Source organism: Anastrepha ludens, chromosome 3 (assembly GCF_028408465.1).
Source record: "Anastrepha ludens isolate Willacy chromosome 3, idAnaLude1.1, whole genome shotgun sequence".
NCBI classification, from domain to species: Eukaryota; Metazoa; Arthropoda; class Insecta; order Diptera; family Tephritidae; genus Anastrepha; species Anastrepha ludens.
The window spans coordinates 7,746,787-7,753,216 of record NC_071499.1 but is presented as its reverse complement, the minus strand read 5'-3'; positions in this window follow the sequence as shown (position 1 = coordinate 7,753,216).

The following is a 6,430-nucleotide window of genomic DNA, read 5'->3' as shown; positions in this document are numbered from 1 at the left end:
AGGTATGAAAATTACCCCGTATCAAAGCACTTATCAACAGCTTTCATTTGATACCCATATTGTACATACACAACCAAAGGTTACCCGGGTCCACGTTTTGACCATTTTCCCGGCAATTATTCGAATTTTTCTCACCTTTTAAACCTTCCCTAGACCTCCACGAATAATTCAAGACCAAGATAAGATAAATCCGTTCAGCCGTTCTCGAGTTTTAAGCGAATATAGGGACAGATTTTCACATTTATATATATAGATGTCTTTTCGATGTGTTTAAGATATATTCAAAATATGCGCCAAACCAGACCGTATATAACAACTTTATGAGCTCGATCCCAGCGCCACGTAGTGGGTTCAAATAAACTCGCAAACCAGCCCTGTACAATAACTCAGCGCAGTTTTTCTCTGATCCAATGAACCGGTTAGACATATAAGTATAGTAATTAGCCTACAATTGATACTTCAAATGTATATGGATGAATAAATTCGAACGATTCGTTTGTGGTAGAGGCGAGTGGCCCAGCGGCTGATTTTGGAAGGCACAGGTACAATTAGGTCCATATGAATTTTGCTCTACAAATTAGAGGAGCAAAAGCCTATAAGATTACGAAACAACCAGATTACAGAGTCTCTGTAAAGAGGGGTTCTTATGAACTAGATTTTTCATTTGAGTACCAAGGGTAAACAGCAAAAAGAAAAAATCCGAAGCTTCCACCATTTGGAAATACCCCTTGAAAGTTAACGCTTTAGTTGCCGGACGGTATACCCTGATGCAAACTGACTACAGTCTGCACAACTTTCGGCTGTTGCTGGAGGAGAATAATATTTAATTTTTCATACTTAACTTTTCAATTTGCAACACTCACCAATCTTTGTGGAACCTTTTCTTACTTAAAGTCGACTTAAATAAATTCCGTTCAGAAGTCCGTTCCATACAGAAGTCTCCATTAAGTATGTATGTATTTATCTTTTACACCTACATATGCACTTGTATTCCCTCTACCAGCCACTGTTGCATGCCACTTCTGACCTCGTTCCCAATCAACACTGCCACTTATCGTTATCCACCCACCACTTGGCTGGCTGAGCGTCATTTGTGTATATCGATTACTGAATACAAATGTTGCCAATGCTGTTCAATAAACCAATAATCACTTAGGAAAACGTTCCTGGCAGTGCGATAAACAGTAACGACAGAACAGCAGCAACGATAAGCGGGCGCATTTAAAGTAATAGCTGCAGCAGCTACTCGAATCTACAACGGATGAGATAAGTTTAGAATGGAAATGCGGGCAAGTGCAGTAGGAAATACATGCAAACAGACTTACATATACGAGGGCTGGCTTTTATGTTTTGCGCCTTGCAACACTGTCTGGGATGAGCCGTGATTCGATGTTTTTGTGGAATAGTTTGGTAAGTTCTCGCATGAACTTACTTAGAACATTTTCACTTACGAGCTTTATTTGTTCTTTTTCAGTGATTTGAAAAATTCCTCTCGCCCAAATATGGTACTTACTCGTGAAAACTTTCGTGCCATAATTTATTTTGACTTTCGACGTGGATTACCGAAACAAGAGTCATCGATCAACTACAGCTTCAACTTTTGGTGTTGATGTACCACAATTAGCCACTGTAAAATGCTGGTATATTGAGTTCTATTCTTGCAGCCTGAGTTTCACGATTTTTTCCATATCCAAAAACGATTGCCGCGCCAGAAACAATCGATGCTGTGCGACAATTGACAACGAAAGATCATCGTGACGAATCACGAGAGGTATCCTTAGGCATTAGTCGACCTACCATACAAAATATTTGTTCCCAGTGGATATCGAATAACTAGGTAATTGCCCAAAAGAGGACTCTAACATCATAGCAGGTGAAGAATCTTGGATATGTGCATATGAGCAGAAAGCAAGACAGTAACCTACAGTATGAGTGTTCGAAGGAAAGCTTAATCCAAAAAACATTGGTCACAGAAGAAACACCTCAAAACAAAGAGTGGTTTGTTTTTTCAGAGATTCCGAAACTGAAATTCCAAAAGACAAACTTAAAGCAGTCAATTCTTTTATTCCGAAGGGTACACAACCAATTGTTTTTGGGAAGTTTTCGGAGAATTACGGAAAACCAACTGCCAAAGAAGAGAATCAAGTGGCATCCCCGCTTTACAAGTGATTGAAATCCATAAGGAAACCAAGGAAGAAGTGGCCCCTCGCTGACCTGGACAAGGAGTTTAGAAACGAAGATAAAGAAAACCAACAAAAGCTGGAATGAGCTGAAGAAGATTGCTTCTGATAGAGTTGAAGAGAGAGGAAGATTATTGTGGCTTTTTAGTCCCTCGCGAAACCATAGAAAACTATGTAGTATATATATTAGGGCGGGTCGATTTAAAAATCGCTCATTGCTCTGTGAAAATCGTATTCTAGGGATCAAAATAAGAAACTTTGCCGAAGGAACCATACCTCTAAAACGAATTCTGATGTCCCCCAATTTGGGTCGAACGAAAAATCCCACTTTGACCCATTTAGAGCGCTCCAATCGAGTCCAAATGTAAGACTGACCCCCACTAACATTGGACGGCCGATCCACCCATGCTAGTGGCACACCCCCTGGAACTCCCCTGGGGGGTTCCCCATACAATCATTTCAAAATATTACCATTTTTGGCCTTTACATGAGAAAAGAAACTAAAAAGTTCGACCCAAATTGGGGGACATCAGAATTCGTTCACACAAGAGAGTTAGAGAGTTTTGGAGCACTCAAAAGCTTGAATTAATGGGTCATTCACCTTATAGCTCTAACTGGACACCTAATGATTTCGTTTTGTTCGCGAGCATTCAAAATAAAATGCGAGGTCAATGTTTTTCAACGCTCAAAGTAGCTATTGAAGCTTCTAGACAGCTCGTTTTAGAGGTGTCCGCTTTTGAGTGGCGAAAGTGCTTTGAAAATTTATTCAAGCGGATGCAGAAGTCGAACTTTTGGCTTCCAAAGAGAATGTTTTGAATTGGGGCGCAAAACACAAAAGGCTGCCCTCGTAATATTAAGGAAGTAAAGACGGAAAGAAGGGTGCTAAGAGCAGGGAGGACGATGTACTTGTAGCTCAAGTGCGCAAGCGAAGTGTTTTGTAAATATTTATTGTGGTGTTTTGTGTAGAAATGTTAATGAAAGTGCAAATATTCGCTTCTTAATTATGATATATGCCCATCTACGAATATATAAATAAAAATTGATTGATATAAGATTCTTTAGCCACTGTTTGAGTTTAATTTATTTAATCCATTATTTGCAGATTAGGGAAAATTTAAGATATCTAAAAAGCAAATTGGGAAAAATTTTATAAATCAAAGGCTACATTTACATATAAATTGCAATATAATATATAAATATTTTTACTTGGAAGAGAATACCACTTAAAATCGATTATCTGATGTATTTAGGAAGTTATAAATTACGTAAGATGCAACCTGAGCCGTTAGATCGTCAATCATGAAGAAGTTAAGGACGAACACAAGAATGCGTTTAACCAAATATTCTTCAAATCTTTCAAATGAGGGTAATAATGACTTGAATTAATAGCCTCCGCGCACATAATTTTATATTAAAAATTTTAAGTTTTTATAAAAAATACTTAGCCCAATGATTATACAAATATTGGGGCAAAAAATTTGTCTCAAAATTTAAGCAACATATAGCAGTTCCTTAATGAATGCCCACTAGTAAGTAGAGGTACAAATCATCGTGCTCACTTATAAAGGGGAATCAATTTAGAGTTTTCGGAATTTAAATTGAAATAAAACAATGAAAATTCAAACTGATTGGTCAATCTTTATTACTTTTGTGTAGAACCACTCATGACATTAATTTTTTAAAGATAATCCCTTTGAAATGTTGGCCGCAACTGCGCCGTAATTCGGATATTCTTAATACCAATTTTGAATGACTCGCTGGAGGACTTCGATCAGTATCTTGTGAACAACTTTAGTAATGTTGGCTTCCAATGTCTCAATCAAAGCTGGTTCCTCCACAAAGCATTTAGACTTCACTTACCCCCAAAAATAAAAGTCCAAAGGTGTGAGATCACACGATTTTGATGACCAATTCACTGGCTCGAGACGAAAGAGGAATTGCTCACCGAAACGGCGACGCAGTAAATCCATTGTTTCACAGGCTATATGGCAAAAGAGACGCAATATGGCTGGCACTGAGTAGAAAGGGAGTTCTCGCCAAGATAATCCGGCTCATCAAAGCCCTCTACGAGAATTCCGAACTGGCAGAACTTCAAAAGGACATATAGGCGATCCATTCACAAGGTTGTCCCCTGTCGCCCCTTCTCTTCACCATCGTCTTATATGACGTCTTGATCCAGTTGATCCTGCACCAAAAAGGCATCGTATGGAGTGTCACCAGACATCTTGAGGACCTGGACTTCGCCGATTACATCTGCCTCCTCTGTCACAAACTCTCTGACATGCAAGCGAAGGCGGACAAACTAATCATGCTGGTGGTCAACATCGCCAAGACCAAGGCTATGAGAGTTAACCACAATACCGCAAGGCAGATATTGGTTGACGAGTGCCCGGTGGAATTCGTTGAAACCTTCTGCTACTTGGCTACATCATCACGGCAGATCGTGGAACAGATGAAGATGTGGGCGGTATTCGGGAGAATGCTTACAGTATGGGGGAGTTCGCTAATCTCCAGGCGCACTAAACTATGAATATTCGTCTCATGCGTGAAGTCCGTATTGTTGTACGGAAGAGATGCATGGCTGGTTTGTAACACCATTACACAGAGTCCAGAATCTTTTGTCAACAAATGCCTCCGCATCATCTGCAGAATATTCTGGCCAAACGCCATCAGTAACGACGCACTGCGGAGGTTAACGAATGAAGAAGCCACCCTGGGCAAATCAAATGCAGAAAGTGGCGATGGATAGGTCACACATTGAGAAAATCACCAGATAGCATCATGCGAATGGCTCTGGACTGGAGCCCGCAAGGCAGCAGAGGTTTCTGTCGACCAAAAAACACTTGAAGAAGGTCGATGCTGCGCGAACTACCAGATGCCGACATCTCATGGGTCGGTGCAAAAACAACAGCACAGACTGTGTACGATGTCAGAGTCTTGTCTAGGCCCTATACCCCTGAGAGGCGGGAACAAGGGGGAAAAATGGCAAGTAGCGCCATCTTGTTGCTGTGTGATGTTGTGGATAGCACGGGCTTCAATTTCCGACATCAGAAAGTTAGTTTATCATGGCGCGCTAGCGTTCACCATTTCACTGTTACTTTGGCGCCGGCTTGTCAGCCAGTCTTTCTGTGATGAAATGTCAAAGAATATTGAAAAAATTATATATTTAGTTTGACAGTAGTCAGGAGTGATCTGTCAAAACAACACTCTATTTCGAAATGGACCTCTAATCTGACCACCCTTCACTTCAAAAAATCGTATTTATGCTCCATTTTGGAAATATTTATTAGTAACGTAAGAATAGATGTTTTTGCAAAAAAAATGTAGCCGCAGTTGACTCTTTGGTTGGGATATTTATAGAAATCTGTCAACAGAGAACAGTGAACCTATTTATCAGAATACAGAGTGTTTGTTTGTATGTTTCCAACAAGAATTACGTTTCTAAGAAATTATTTCGTTTCACTTAGTTCGCCAGTTAGATGTCGCATGTGAATTGAGAAGACAATAGTTAATAATATAACAGCCAGGACGGCTAAAAAATCGAGCATGTTAACTCCCATACTAGGGCGTAGCGCAACTTTATTAATTGACTTCTGGCACACACGAAACTATAGTGCAACGAGGTATACAATTCGGACTCAAAGTTTTCAAATTATAATCCAAAGCTGGAGAAATTCAAATGCGATGCAACAGACAGACAATTCTAAATTCTTATTCTCTTCGCAAGTAAATTTTCCACGAAAATCTATACAAATCCAAGTTACAAACTTTGCGCAAACTTTAGAGAAAAAATGCTCCGAAGTTTCATCTAAATTTCAAAATTTTTAAAAAGAATTTTTAGAAAAACTTTGAGTATGCGGTTTTATGGCACATTGAATTTTGTCATAGTAAAGTAAGACGGCCGCCGTAGCCGAACGGGTTGGTGCGTGATTACCATTCGGAATTCAAAAAGTAATAAAAACATTTTTCTAATAGCGGTCGCCCCTCGGCAGGCAATGGCAAACCTCCTTTCTGCCATGAAAAAGCTCCTCATAAAAATATCTGCCGTTCGGAGTCGGCTTGAAACTGTAGGTCCCTCAATTTGTGGAACAACATCAAGACGCACACCACAAATAGGAGGAGGAGCTCGGCCAAACACCTAACAGAAGTGTACGCGCCAATTATTTATTTTCTTTTAAGTAAGAATTTGAATTTTAATTAAAAATTGAGCTGATTTAATTTTTTTTTATTTAACGATTCTGCGTGTTATC